At 39.8% G+C, this 16,052-nt stretch overlaps 1 pseudogene; it reads left to right on the forward strand.

Annotated features, from left to right (window-relative positions):
• The window catches only part of LOC131912817 (heterogeneous nuclear ribonucleoprotein F-like), a 179,531-nt pseudogene extending 176,700 nt beyond the window's left edge, over positions 1 to 2,831 (forward strand).
• Positions 2,832 to 16,052: the final 13,221 nt, after the last annotated feature.

The raw sequence follows: 16,052 nt of genomic DNA on the forward strand, positions 1-16,052 counted from the left end.
AGGAGAAAGGGAAATAGAAGAGATCTCATGGGTGGACTGGGGGAAGTTGGGAATAGAAACATGAGGGATAAGGTTGGGGGATGGATGGAGGGGAGATAATACTAAAAAGAGAAGACTGGAAAGGGGGCATTTCAGGGTCAGGTAGAATCCTGGTGCAAGGAAAACTCCCAGGATTCTACAAGGATGACCTCAGCTAAGGCTCTTAGCAATAGTGCATACATAGTCTGAACTGGCCATCTCCTATGGTCAGACTGGTGACTAACCCAATTGTCGTCAAAGACTCTTCATTCATTACCTGATGGAAACAAAAACAGAGACCCACAGCCAAATACTAGGCAGAGATTGGGGAATCCTGCAGAAGACAGGGAAGAAGGATTGTAGAAGTCAGAGGGGGTCAAGGACAGCACAAGAAAACCCCCATAAACAACTAACTTGGGCTCATAGGATCTCACAATGTCTGAACCAATGAACAAGGAGCCTTCATGGGACCAACCTAGGCCCTATACATATATGTGACAGTTGTGTAGCTTGGTCTACATGTGGAACTGTTAACAATGGGAGCAGGGGCTTTAGCTGGCTCTAGGGAAACTAGAATCCAGTATGAGGTTTGCCTTGTCCAGCCTTAATACAAGGGGAGGTGCTTAGGGTTACTGCAACTTAATATGCCATGATTTGTTGATACTAATGAAATGCCTGCCCCTTTCTGAACAGAAACAGAAGAGTGGATCAGGGAGGGTGTGTGTCAGAGGGAATAGGAGGAGAGGAGGGAGGGGAAACTGCAGCCAGGATGTAAAATAAATAAATTAATTAAATTTAAAAAAGGAAATGTGGACTGCGCTTCATCTTCCTGAAGTTAGAGAACAAAAAAGAAGTTGTACTTGGACTTTCCCCAGAGTCCTCTGCATTTTTAAAGTGTGAAGTAGAGTTGGAATTCCAAAGTCATGCTGTTTATTGAAAATAGAAGTTACTTCTGTCTTCATCCATGGAAAAGTTGTTATCTTCCATAGGTGCTTCCTACAGAAGACATCTGTGGTGGTTCCTTAAACTACAAAAACACTTGTCAAAGCTTGTGTGGAATCAGCTCTGTCAAGTGTCCATGATGGTGGGCCTGAGGGAAGTGAAGACTATGTAGTCAAACTCTGTGGCATATCCTGCTTTTGCTTAATTGACAATGTTCAACCCTTCCTCTCCAACTGCACAATTCATGATGGGTCTTAGGTGTTCATTTCATTTATACTAGAGAAGGAAGGCAGAGGGGTAAGACTTTTGTTGAACTTGAGTCAGAAGATGATATAAAATTAGCTTTGAAAAAAAGATAGGGAAAATCTGGGACACTAGTATATTGAGGTGTTCAAGACACACAGGACCAACATGGATTGGGTGTTGAAGCACAGTGGTCCTATGAGCACCAACAATGCCAAAGAGGACTTTATGAGGCTTCAGGGACTCCCATTTGGATGTACAAAGGGAAAAATCGTTCAGTTTTTCTCAGGGTTGGAAATTGTGCCATAGTGGATCACATTGTCTCTGGAGGAGACTTCAGTTTGCCTCACAAGAGTTAGCTGAGAAAGCTCTAGGGATGCACAAGGAGATAATAAGGCATGGGTATACTGACATGTTCAAGAGCAGTCAGGAGGAAGTTAGGTCATACTCAAATCCACCTGGAAAGTATATGTCTGTGCAGGAGCCTGGGTCCTATTTCTTGCCTGGCACAGCCTAGAGGTATATTGGCATTGTGAAACAAGCAGGCCTGGATAAGGTGAGATTCATTGCCTATAGTGCAGGAATATGGGAGCTATGAAGAATACAGTGGCCTCAGTGATGGCTATGGCTTCACCACTGACCTGTTTGGCAGAGACCTCAGCTACTGTCTCTCAGGAATATATGACCACAGATATGGAGACAGCAAGTTCACAGTGCAGAGCACAGCTGCCTACTGCATCCACATGAGGGGGTTGCCCTACAAAGCAACAGAGAAAGACATTTACAATTTCTTCTCTCCATTGAACATGGTGAGAATTCATATATAAATTGGTCCTAATGGAAGAGTAACTTGTAGCATGAATCTTAAATGGTCTTATTAATAAAATCAAACCTGAGGCCAAGTATTGAGGTGAACACTGGAAGATCAGAGAGACAGAACAAGCCACAGCTAACCTCACCTGGCCAACTTCTCAGCTGGTCTTGTTTCCTCAGATTGCAAGCTTCTGTGTCCTCATCCCAATGGCTCTCAGCTGAACTGCTGCTTGAAAGCCTGAAGCTTAACCAGCCAAAAGCTTAACCAGCTAAAATGCTTCTATTTCCTGGTCCTCACACCTTATATACCTTTCTGCCTTCTACCATCACTCCCTGGGATTAAACGTGTGAGTCACCATGCTTGGCTGTATCCAGTGTGGCCATGAACTCACAGAGATCCAGAGGGATTTCTGCCTCTGGAATGCTAGGATTAAAGTGGTAAGTGCCACCACTTTCTAGCCTTTGTATCTAGTGGCTGTTCTGTCTCTGACCCCAGATAAGTTTATTAGGGTACACAATATTTTGGGGAACACAGTATCACCACAGTAACTGGAGAAGCTGACACTGAGTTTGCCACCCATGAAAACACAGTGGCACATATGTCAAAAGATAGGGCCAACAAATGACACAGAAATGCAGAACTCTTCCTAAATTCAACTACACGAGCTAGCAGCAGGGCTTGTAGCTGCCTGGTGATGCAGGGCATGGGAGCGGCAGCTGCCCCGGTGACTTGCAGTGGCTTGGAGAGCCTGTCAGTGAGTGGCTGTTGTGGAGTTGGCTATGGTGCTCAGAACAGCATGGGTGGATATGAGTAGTATTGTAGGAACATTTGAATTATTTCTATCAAAAAATGCCGCAGGAAACCAACGAACAGTTAAGAGGAGTTTATAACTCTGGAGGAAGCTGAGGGACCCACTTTCCACATGAGTTTTTTTTAAATCTGGGATTAAAAATTTACCCCTTCATTGTTTCTCATGCAAACTTTTCTCCTATCATGCAATACTGAGTAAACTAAAACTATTTTCTCCCACTTTTCTCAATTAACATTTTTTGTAGTATACTTAAGAATGATATTGTGTGAGTTAAGTAGTTTTAAATATGTTGAGTGTACCTTTAAGAACATCATAATAAACACACTGTGGCCAGGCTGTGGTGGCGCACGCCTTTAATTCCAGCACTCGGGAGGCAGAGGCAGGCGGATCGCTGTGAGTTCGAGGCCAGCCTGGGCTACCAAGTGAGTCCCAGGAAAGACGCAAAGCTGCACAGAGAAACCCTGTCTTGAAAAACCAAAATAAATAAATAAATAAATAAATAAATAGATAGATAGATAGATAGATAGATAAATAAATAAATAAATAAACAAACACACTGTGGACATGAACTTTCCCTGAGAACTCAAAGGTGTTAGATTCTGATGCAACGAGAAGCATTTCTTATGTTCTTTATAGTTAATATTTTCATTTAAGCCGGGCGGTGGTGGCGCACGCCTTTAATCCCAGCACTCGGGAGGCAGAGCCAGGCGGATCTCTGTGAGTTCGAGGCCAGCTTGGGCTACCAAGTGAATTCCAGGAAAGGCGCAAAGCTACACAGAGAAACCCTGTCTCGAAAAACCAAAAAAAAAAAAAAAAAAATTTCATTTAAAATCTGTAGGTTAAGCCTAAGAAGCTTTTTAAAAGTTAGTTTTGAGAAATGAAACACAATACTAATACTGCCGGAATTGGTGAGGGCTTGAATTAAATTTTCTTTATTCGGTGATTTCCTTTGGATTTATTTTGCAGAAACGTCTAAATTTTTGTTAACTAATTTTCCCTTAAAGACTTTTTCATAAGTAAATTGACTTTTCATTTACTAACACTTTAAACTTAAGCCAATATTACAAATAAATATCACTAATTTTTTAGAGAAATTCAAATAGTGAACTCCCTCAACCTACTAACTATATTTACAAATAGACTGACCAATAAAATGGCACAGTCAGGTAAAGATACTTTCTACATAGCACCAGATGACCTGAATTCCATCCCTGGTACCCACATGATGGAAGAAAAGAACCAACTACTAAAAATTATCTGCTTATGGTCATGAATCCATCATAGCATGAACATGTCTGAAAACACACACAGACATAGACACAGATAAACACACACATACACAGTCTCACACACAAACTCACACACAAATACATGTAAAAATAAAGTGAAAGAAATGGATAATGGCATTGAGTTCTCTATTGTTCTGGAATATTCCTTCATGCCTTTGCTCTAATATGTTGTTCTTTGCCTTTCCCTATGTGTGTTTGCGTTCTGAAATACCTCCCTTTCTATTTAGACAATTAATGAAAATTTTATTCAGTGGCCCATTTAAATTAATCTCGTTTGGACTCATGCTGCATTGTATGGTATCTGTTTTAAATAGGCCATCTCCTTGAATTCAAAAGAGCGTACAGATAAATTAAGCCTTGTTCATTTAGACTCTATTGACCTGATTCTACTATAATGTATTTTTGTAAACACACATCTGTTGTTTATCATGAAAGACTAAGAGTGTATTATAATTAGAAATCTGTTGGTAATTTATTTGCTTCTTAACCACCTGCTTCATATGGATCATATTATCTTGTGTTATAATATTCTTTTATTACAAAAGGAAAATGTACAATAACCAGACATTATTCTCAGTTTTAAAAGTCATCCTGGTTTTACTGGAACACTTATTTTCCCCAAGTGTGTTTTGTTGTGTAAGGACAGCTATCTAATGAATAGTAACTACTGCTTTTTCATGTTCTTTTATTACTAGTGTACTAATCATGTAAATGATTATTTTAACCACTTCCAATCTTCATTTACTATTGTTTTCTAAAATTACACAGCTTGTATGTCTTAAAAGTTTTTTTTTCAACTTTTCTTCCTTGGAAAGGTTATCTTATCTATCCTCCAACAATGTACATGAGCTTATAAGTTTTTAATGAATAGATCCTATTGTTAACTTAAAATATTCAAAGGTAGGGCTGGAGAGATGACTCATCAATTGAGGACCCAGGTTTGCTTCTCAGTACACACAGGGAATACCTCATTCTGGCCTTCATGGGTATCAAGTATGTACATATATGACGACCCAACACTCATACACAAAACATAAATATTAATCATTTTTAAAAAGAAAAAATCCTTCAAAGTTAAAAATAATAGCCAAAGCTTAACATTTAGGAGAGTGTTTCATTGAAGTAATATTTTCTGTTGAGTATAGTTTACATTTAAGTTTTAAATAATACTAAATTATTGAATAGATGGGTTGACCATGTGTGAAAAAAAACCACTAAGTAATCAAAGAATAAAAATAAAAGAAAATGCCTTGTTGCAGAGGGAGTTTAAACATTTATATCATTTATGGATTGCTTTTAAACACTGCTGAAAGAAATATGGAGTCAACCTATCTCTGCTAAAACTCCAACTGAAAAACAATATTTGCACTGTTTGCTAGATATTGCTTTTCTGACAATAAATTATGTATTTCTCTACTGAGATTTGATGAAATTCTTGGGCTTCATATAGAAATAGCCATAACAGGGTCTTCTAGGTACAAATATTCTAGGAATTAGAGTCTGGGAATTCTTGAATGAAGAAAAGAATAAAATTTGAGATTTAAAGAAGAACCAAAAGCAGCTATTACCAAAATATGTATAGACATGGGAGAAAAAGAGTCAGTGCTTCATACAGAATTGAAATCTGAATCCCTTAAAGTTAAAACCAAGATTGTATTCCTAATCTCAGCATTTAGGAGGTGGAAGGAGGAACATCAAGGTCATTCTCAGACTGAGTTAGAGGTTAACATGTGCTTCAACACAAGCAAGTAACACGTTGAATTCTCAGTATGTGTTAGACCTGTGGTGTGTATTTTAGACTGTAACGAAGAAAAGGATGTATTCCCTTATACCAGCACATACATTTTCAAGCTTATACATCAGCAAAAATGCTCAACTCTAGAGCAGAACTAGTCATTTAGTTATAATTTCATTCCATATGTTAATATTATGGTATAGAATCCTGTTTGTTTCCTAATGAGAGACAGAAAGTGGGTGGATCCAGATAGAGAAGAGCTATAATCAGAATATTATGAAAGGAAAACATCTATTTTAAATTAAAGAAAAAATGAGCAAATAATTTGAAGTGTTACAATAGAATAATTATGATCAGTTCTTAAAGCAATTACTTTTAAAAACAAAGTGTTTGTTGTCTTATTGCTCTAACTAGAACTTCAAATACTATGGGCAGGCTTTTAGGAGCCCAGTGCCTGTGGTGTGAAGCCTGCCTTGAGCAGCCTTGGTGCAGTGGGGAGGGGCTTGGACCTGCCTAGGCTCAGTGTGCTGGGCTCTGCTGACTCCCTATGGGAGACCTGGATTTGGGGGATGTGGAGATGTGGGGTGGCTTGGGAGAGAGGGCTGGGGTTGGGAGGAGGGAGGAGATGGAATCTGTGGTTGGTATGTAGAATGAGTAGAAAATTTCTTTATTTTATTTTATTTTATAATTTGATTTAATTTTACATATCAGCCACGGATTCCCCTGTCCTCCTGCCACCCCCCCCCCGCCCTCCCTCCAGCCCATCACCCATTCTCATCTCCTCCAGGGCAAGGACTCCCCTGGGGATTCAGCTCAACCTGGAAGATTCAGTCCAGGCAGGTCCAGTCCCCTCCTCCTAGGCTGAGCCAAGTGTCCCTGCATAGGCCTCAGGTTCCAAACAGCCAGCTCATGCACTAAGGGCAGGTCCTGGTCCCACTGCCTGGGTGCCTCCCAAATAGTTCAAGCTAATCAACTGTCTCACTTATCCAGAGGTCCTGATCCAGTTGGGGGCTCCTCAGCTATTGGTTCACAGTTCATATGTTTTCTCTAGTTTGGCTATTTGTCCCTGTGCTTTTTCCAGTCTTGGTCTCAACAATTCTCGCTCATACAATCCCTCCTCTTTCTCACCGATTGGATTTCTAGAGCTCCACCTGGAGCCTGGCTGTGGTTCTCTGCATCTACTTCCATCAGTCATTGGATTAGATTTATTTCTAGCACAACAGTTAGGGTGTTTGGCCATCCTATCACCAGAGTAGGTCAGTTCGGGCTTTCTCTGTACCATTGACAATAGTCTATTGTGGAGGTATCTTTGTGGATTTCTGGGGACCTCTCTAGCACTTTGCTTCTTCCTATTCCCATGGGGTCTTCATTTATCATGGTCTCTTTTTCCTTGTTCTCCATCTCTGTTCTTGATCCAGCTGGGATCTCCCAGAGAAAATTTCTTAATAAAGAAAAATGAAAAAAAAAAATAAGGCGTTTAAAAATGTGATCAAAACCTCATTAGAATACTAAAAGCAAGATTAGTTTATGGTTAAGTTGTTATAACTCTTTAACTAAGAGGTGGATATTTTATTTTGATTTAAAGTTTTATTGAAACAATTATATATTCATAGGCAGTGGTAAGAACCAACTCAGGAATAGCTCATGCATACTTACCCAGTTCTCCCCAATTGTAAGAATAATATCAAAATGTACAAATGGAACAGTCACCTATCAGGACTGAAATTGGTATAGTCCAGTAATGATCTTGCCATTTCCATATTTTAATCAACTCGATGAAATATATTTTTATTTCTTCGAAATTTTACACATGTATGTTCCTCCCACTGCATCCAAAATGATCAACAGATTCCTTATACCAGGATCCCAAAACTTCCTCCATTGTGTGTGTGTGTGTGTGTGTGCGTGCTGGGGATTATGATGTGTTTGAAGTTTTAGTATGGTATACGCATGTCAGCATGTGGTGCATGTGTGAGTTTGTCCCTTTGAGTATGAAGATCAGAGTTTGGTTGCTTTGATGTCAACTGATTTTTTTCTTCATAATGCTCCACTTATTTTTTTTAAGCAGGAGTTTATTGCCAAGTTTCCTACTTAACCTTAGTTCATCACACTGACTATGCTAGCTAGACTGGCCTACTAATGAATTCCCAGGATCTACCCTTCTGCTGTCTCACCACTCCCAGGACAAGGGTTATAGGGCAGCTGCCGGGCTATTTATGTGGGATCTGCAGAATCAACCTCAAATCCTTGCAGTTACACAGTAGGTACTTTACCAACTGAACCAGCTTGCCAGCACCAACTTCCTCTCTTAGAGCTTCATTTGCTTTCTCTGCCACTTTTACCATTCCCCCAAGGCTAGGAAACCACTCATTATTTTGGTTCTAAAATTTGGTTGTGAAAAATACTTGTTGAAGAAATACTAAGCAAGCTTTATACATTGAATTTTGCACTTATTGTATTTCTGTGGAGTTATTCCCAGTTGCCTGAACTATATCAACAATTAATCTCTTTTTATTCCTAATTATAGTTCATTGGGAGCCACATACCATAATTTTCTCCACAGTTCACATGTGCACTGACATCCGAGCTCTTTTTATTATGGCCTACTGTTGTCTACAATATAAATTGTTCTACATAATATTTTAATTAATTAATTAGCTAATTAATTAATTAATTTCTCCACAGTGCTTGACTCTATTTATTTCCTGACCAAGAGCAGGGGAATCAAATTTAACGTGAAAGAAACCGCAGCGGGTACACACTAGAAAGTACACATACTTTAGGTGAAAACTTTGCTGAAAATGTTCCCATGCCATCAATGGGAAAATCCAATTAATATGTATTAATCACATACCAGAATGCCCCCTGTTCCTCATCCCAGTCAGCACACTTGGCCACCAGGATGGTAAGAGTACATGAGACCCCAGTGTATTCTGCTGCTCTGTGGCTTTGAGAGACTGACTTGGCTCTCTCGAATCAAGACTGAGAAAGCATGGTGTCAAATTAGTAGCTGGGAAGTGACTTTTATATTCTACTTTTTAGATAGTGACAGTGGTATCAGATCCCTAACAGACAACTTTATATTAAAATTTGGAACTATTTTTTTATGAACTGATCTATAAGTATAAATACTTACATTACACACATTTGTGTTTACAAGTTGCTGTAAATATACACTACCCCAGTTAGCTTTAATTGTCTACTTGACACAGTTTAGAGTCAACTAGGAGGAAGTTTTAACTGAGCAATTTTCTAGATCAGATTGGCCTGGGGACATGTTTATGAAAGATTGTTTTCATTGTTAATTAATGTAAGACTGTCCACCCCATTGTGTGGTTGAATCGTTTCTTGGGCAGGAGGTCCTGGCCAGGATTTATAAGGAAGCGAAGTATGAGTATGCTCAAACAAATATTCCTTAGCTATGAACAAATTTCTCAGTAAGAGTTAATGGTGTATGAAATAATAAGCAGATGTCTCTTGAACTCAGTGCCTTCAAGACTCACCTTAAATTTCTTCAGTGATGGTCTATAACATGTAAGACAAAACACTTTCCCCTAGGTTGCTTTGGTTTAAAAATGGGATTTAATTAAGCAACATTAAGAAAATAGAAGAGAACTTATTACTGAAAGATTTGGGTGATATGAAGGCCCTGACTATGTGTCATATTTGTCTCAGATTACTTGTGTGGAAGGAATGTTGAAGCATTTGGAACTTAGGGTGGGGGAAGCTGTGGAGCATTGGAGTCAGAGCCTAATGTTCTGTTCTCTCGGAATCTTAGATGATAAAAGCCAATGAGAGAAATGTCGACAATGGTGTTTTCCTTTGTGGGGTTCCAGAGGGGGAAATGACTCTATTGGAACTGGGCAATGGGCCATTCCTGTAACATTTTATTTAAATGCCTGTGTGTGCTGCTCAGCTGAAGCAGTAGAATTAGATATGATTAATAAACTCAGAACCACTGTGTTATGGGATGTTCTTTATGCTGTGATTGTGTTGCTGTGATTGGTTAATAAATAAAGTGCTGATTGGCTAGTAGCCAGGCAGGAAGTATAGGTGGGACAAAGAGAGGGGAGAATTCTGGGAACAGGAAGGCTGAGGAGGAGATGCTGCCAGCCACCGCCATGAGTAGCAACATGTAAGATACTGGTAAGCCACGAACCACATGGCAAGGTGTAGATTTATAGAAATGGGTTAATTTAAGATATAAGAACTAGATAGCAAGAAGCCTGCCACAGCCATACAGTTTATAAGTAATATAAGCATCTGAGTGATTATTTTATAAGTGGGCTTCGGGACTGAGGGGGCTTGGCAGAACTTGGAGAGAAACTCTCCAGCTACACCACTGGAGGGACACCTGCACTTTACTGGGATAATGAGAAAATAATTCCTCAGGTTGAGCACATAGGAACCTTGATCTATGTGTGCCAAGTCTACATCTTGAGCCTGCAGTTGAATTTGCAGATGCATACAATTTGCCCACATGGTATCTATTGTGAAGGCATGAAAAAGTCGTGGAGACCAGCTAAGTTATACAACATGGTTCATAGTCTCCTCAGAGAGGCCCTGAAAGGTCACTAGCAAAGACGAAACAAGACTGTGGGATAGATTTTCACCAAGGAGAGCTGAAGCTGTGGAGGAGAGCCCTTTTAGTTGGAGAAGTGGAACAAGTCAAGACAATAACCTTTGGAATCAGGCAACAGCTAGGATTATTTGGAGGTTCCCATGAGACTGCTTTGGCCAACAACACAACTAGAAGTAACTCAGTCCTGGTACTAGAAGCTTCATTTGGTGACAAGAGATGTTCAGTTGGGGCTCTATGTCCCCTCTTATTTGGCAATTTCATTTAGATTGTCTTCATATATGTATATATTTTAGGGAGAATCTACTGTGTTAGGTTTCCATACTATCCCTCAAATGTCCCTTAATTTTAGCTGTTTTTCTGTGGTGGTTTGAATCAGGAATGGCCCCCATAGAGTCATATGTTTGAATGCTTGGTCACCAGGGAGAGGCATTGTTAGGAGGTGTGGTCTTGTTGGAGTAGATATGGCATTGTTGGAGGAAGTATGTCACTGTGGGGGTGGGCTTTTAGGTCTCAGAAGCTCAAGCTAGGCCTAGTGGCTCAAACTGCTGCCTGCAGATCCAGATGTAGAACTCTTATCTACCTCTCCAGCATCATGTCTGTTTTCATGCTGCCATGCTTCCCACCATGATAATGGACTAAGTCTCTCAACCGTAAGCCAGCCCCAATTAAATGTTTCCTTTGTAAGAGTTGCTCTGGTCATGGTGTCTCTTCACTGCAAGTTGAATTTGCAAATCCTTAACTAAGACACTCTCCTCTATTCCCTCTCTTGTCCCCCGCTCCCTTCCCCTCCCCAATTGATTCTCTCATATAATCCACACACCTACATACATTCATCCATAATTGTCCTTGGTTGTTTTCTACTCTTTGCTCTTTATGGGACCCTCCACCGAGCTGCCAAATAATCACACGGAGACTTTTTCTTTCTTACAAATGCCCAGCCTTAGCTTGGCTTATTTTTAGACAACTTTTCTTAAATTATCCCATATACTTTTTGAGTCTGGGCTTTTACCTTTCTCTATTTCTGTATGTCTTTTCTTTCTTTCTTATTCTGTGTCTGTCTACGTAGCTGGGTGACTGCCCCCTGGCATCATCCTCTCCTCATTTTCTCACTCTTCCTCCTTCTACTCTTCTTCTATTCATTTTTTCTGCATGCCAGCCCTGCCTATCCTTTCTCCTGACTAGCTATTGGCTGTTCAGCTCTTTATTAGACAAATCAGGTATTTTAGGCATTCAAAGTAAAACAGCTTCACAAAATTAAACATTTGCAACATAAAAGAATGCAACACATCTTTGTCTCATTAAACAAATATTCTACACCATAAACAAATATAACACATCTTTAACTAATATACTACAACACATAACTATATATTCTATTTTCCTTTCCTAGGGAGCTCTATCACCTGACCAAGTCTTTTACTCTGTACGAAACCTCTGTAATTCTATGGATTGTAGCTTGGTTATCATTGATGTAACAACTAAAATGCACAATAAACAAACGCATACCATAGTCTGTATTTGTCTTTCTGGATTGGGTTACCTTACTCGGAATGCTTTGTTTTTCAAGTTCCATCTATTTGCCTGGGAATTTTATGTGTTCATATCTTATTTGATACTTTGATTTGTTTTGTTTTGTTTGACTAAGTAATAGTCCATTGTGTAAGTATACCACATTTTTTTTATTCATTCATCTGTTAACAGATACCAGGATAACTGTTTCCAATGTCTTGTTATTATGAATGTAACAGCAATGAATATGGTTGAGCAAATGTCTCTGCCATAAGATGAAGCATCCTGGGTAATGCCCGTGAATGGTATAGCTGGAACATGAGGTAGATTGATTCCCATCTTTCAGAGAAACTGCCACACTGATTTCCATAGTGGCTATATAAGTTTGCACTCCCACGAGGAAAGAATGCCTGTTCCTTTTGGTCCACATCCCTGACATCATGAGATGTCACAAATTTTATTGATTCTGGCCATTCTGAGTAGTGTAAAATTAAATCTCAAAGCAGTTTTAATTTGTCTTTCCCTGATGATGTAAAGGATGCTAAACATTTCTTTAAGGCCCTCGTCTTCCTCCCCCCTCTGTCTCTGTCTCTGTCTCTGTCTCTGTCTCTGTCTCTGTCTCTCTCTCTCTCTCTCTCACTCTCTGTCATTGAAAATAGATGCTTCTGTCATACAATGCATCCTTGCCACAGTTTTCCTTCCCTCCATTTCTCCCAGCTCCTCTGACCTCCCCTCTCCCCCAGGTTCACTCCCCCTCTGTTTTCTTTCAGAAAGGAGCAGGCTTCCAAGAGATAGCAATCAAACATGACAAAAAAGGATACAATAAGACCAGGCAAAAGCCCTCATATCAAGGCTGAAAAAGGCAACCCAATAGGAGGAAAAGAGTCTCAAGAGTAGACCAAAGAGTCAGAAGCACATCTGCTTCAATTGTTAGGAGTTGCACAAAGTCACCAAGCTAACAGCCATAACACACATGCAGAAAACCTCAGCCATTTCCATTTCCTGCATTTCTCTGTTGAGATCCGTACCCCTTTTATTTAAAATTTGGTTAGTTGTTTACATGATATCTAGTTTCTCAACTCCTTTATATATTTTTGGATATTAGCCCTCTGTAGAATGTGTAGTTGTTAAAAATCTTTGGCTAAAAAGGGGCAAAAATAATTTTCAACTTAATTAAAGTAAGATAATACTTAAAAGTCATAATCAAATAAAACAAATTTTACCTCAGATTCAGAAAGTGCAAACCATGTCAAGAAAAGGGCAGTAACACTGGATGGAGGGTCAGCAAGTTGACTCTCTTCAATCATCCATTTGCTTCCTTATTGAAGAGTGCTTACTCCTTGAGTAGAGGAGCATCACTTAGCTTCCAGTGCCCATGAACATAAATGTTTGTAACAACAAACACCTTCTACACACACATGAATATATATTACAACAATTTTTTTAATTGAACAATAACCAAACCAGTAATAAATGATTTTTATAAATAAATATTAGTCTCATATGAGGAGAAAGAGAAAAAGTATATATATATAGATAGATAGATAGATAGATATAGATATATAGATATAGATATAGATATAGATATATAGATATATAGATATCTGTGTGTGTGTGTGTGTGTGTGTGTGTGTGTGTGTGTGTACTTAATGTTAGGATTATTGGCTTTGCCAATATTATTAAAGGGCCCAGGAGTCCTCTATAATGTTCCATTATTACCTTTACAGTTCACACTTGTAAGCTGAGAGTTAAGATAGTTTATATTTAGCATTATTAATGATAGAGTTTTACTGATTCCTATATTATTATTACTTGTTTTCCTAGTTGATTTGATTACTTCATAAATTTTCCTTTCTTCCTTTTCTGTTCTATATTTGTTGTTTTTCCAATTTAGATCTCTTAGATATAGAAAATGAAAACATTACCTTTTCTCAATTGCTGACTTATCACATAAGAGGAATAACTCTCACATCAAACTCCAATAGGATTCTTGGTGTCTGAGGACTCTGGGCTGCTTCTTTGGGTAGGACTGTCAGTCTCTCTTCACAGGGCTTCTTAGGTGGATTTTTTTATGAAGCTTCTGCCTCCTTTACTTAGGATAAAGTGCATCCCTTCAGAAATTATATAGCTCAATTCTTCTTGCTGTATTGCTGTCTTAGGGTTTCTATTGCAATGAAGAGACACCATGACCATGTCAACTCTATAAAGGAAAATATTCAACTGGGTGATTTACAGTTCAGAGATTTAGTCCATTATCATCATGGTGGGACATGGCAGCAAGTAGACTGGAGAGGGAGCTAAGAGTGGAGAAGGAGCTACATTTTTATTCCACAGGCAACATGAACTGGTCTAAGACACTGGACGTGGCTTGAGCATATATGAGACCTCAAAGCCTGCCTCCACGGTGAAATACTTCCTCCAACAAGGTGTACCTACTCCAACAAAGCCACACATCCCAGTAGTGCCATTCCCTATGAACATGTGGAGACCAATTACATTCAAACTACCGCAATTGCCCTTAAGTTTATCCACATATTTCAGCTATCCTATCAGGCCATTTATTTTATGTAATTGTCCTAATGCTTTACCCTTTGGGTCAGAATCTGTTTTTTGTTTATTCTGACTATTTTTACTTACTGTCTCACATAAAAGTGTTTGTATTTTATCACCAAAGAAGGCAGGCAGAACTTTCTTTTAACATAATATTTCATCGATTATTTGGGAATTTCACATAATGAACCATGATGACTTTTACTTCCCTCACCACCCCACACACTTCTGGCTTCCCCCCATATAAAAGATCAAAAATGAAGTCCATTTTGTGTTGTCCATATAGTCACCAGAGCATTGTCAATCTTGTAGTGGCCAACCCCATTAAAAAAAAAAAGTGAGTCTTTCCCTACCCTACCCCTATCAATAGTCATCTATTGTGGAGAGGTATACTTCAGCATCCTTATCCCATTTTTTAAGAGTTTTATTTGATGGCTACCTTTCTAGGTTGTTACTTTTTAGGAGGGAGGACAGTGTCACAGAGGCCTTCTATGTCTCTTTTTCTCAATTGTGAGTCCACAGGCATGGATTCCCCTGCAGAAGAAACTTCAGTGTCAATTACAGTCAGCAGAAACAAGGATCATTGATTTCTACATGGTATCTAGTGACAGCAGGGACCATGGAAATCCACTTGACCTCTGGTACCAGCATGTACCATGGATTTTAGCATGGTCTCCAGTGGCTGTATAGGCTACAGACAACAGGTCCCATGCAGAAGCCCAGCCCAAGGACATCAACATGGCTTTAGGTGGCAGCATAGACCACAAACATCCACATGGCTTTCACGCACCACAGACAACAACTTGGCTTCTAGTTACAGCAAGATTATAGACCCCAACTTGGCTCTCAGTGGCAGAATGGACCACAGACATCAACATGGTCCCTGGGGGCAGCATGACCCAAGAACATCATAAGGTTTCAGGTGATAGCATAGACCATGGACATCTACAGGACCTTCAGGCATAACATAGGCCACAGACAACAACATGGCCCCCAGTTGCAGCATGACCATGGATCCAGACATGGCTCCAGGCAGTAGCTCAGACTGTGGATATCAACAAGGCCTCTGGAGTCAGCATGTTACAATGAACTCAGCATGGTCTCCATTGGCAGTACACAGAATGCACATTAATACAACCCTTTGCCAACGCATAGACCATGGACACCATTATAGCCTTTGGCAGCAGCACAGGCCATAGATATCAACATTGCCCCCAGGGCAACTTGGGCACAGACACTAATAAGGTCTGTGACAACCTGGCCCATTGACAGACCACAAGTATTTGCATGTACTTTGGTGGTAACAGAGGCAACCACAGATATCAATGTGCCCTGGTTGTAGTGTAACCATGGACCCAAATATGGTCACCAGCCGCAGCATGGATCATGGATGTCCACACTACCTTCTGTGATAACACAAACCATCGACACTGCAGCAGAAACATAGACCCAGACATGATCCCTGAGGCAGCATTGTCCATGGATATGAACATGGCCTCTGGCAGCATTGGAGGCCATGCACATCAACATAGCCTCTGGTGGTAGCTTAGGCCACAGAC

This window comes from Peromyscus eremicus, chromosome 6 (assembly GCF_949786415.1).
Source record: "Peromyscus eremicus chromosome 6, PerEre_H2_v1, whole genome shotgun sequence".
Classification (NCBI taxonomy): Eukaryota; Metazoa; Chordata; class Mammalia; order Rodentia; family Cricetidae; genus Peromyscus; species Peromyscus eremicus.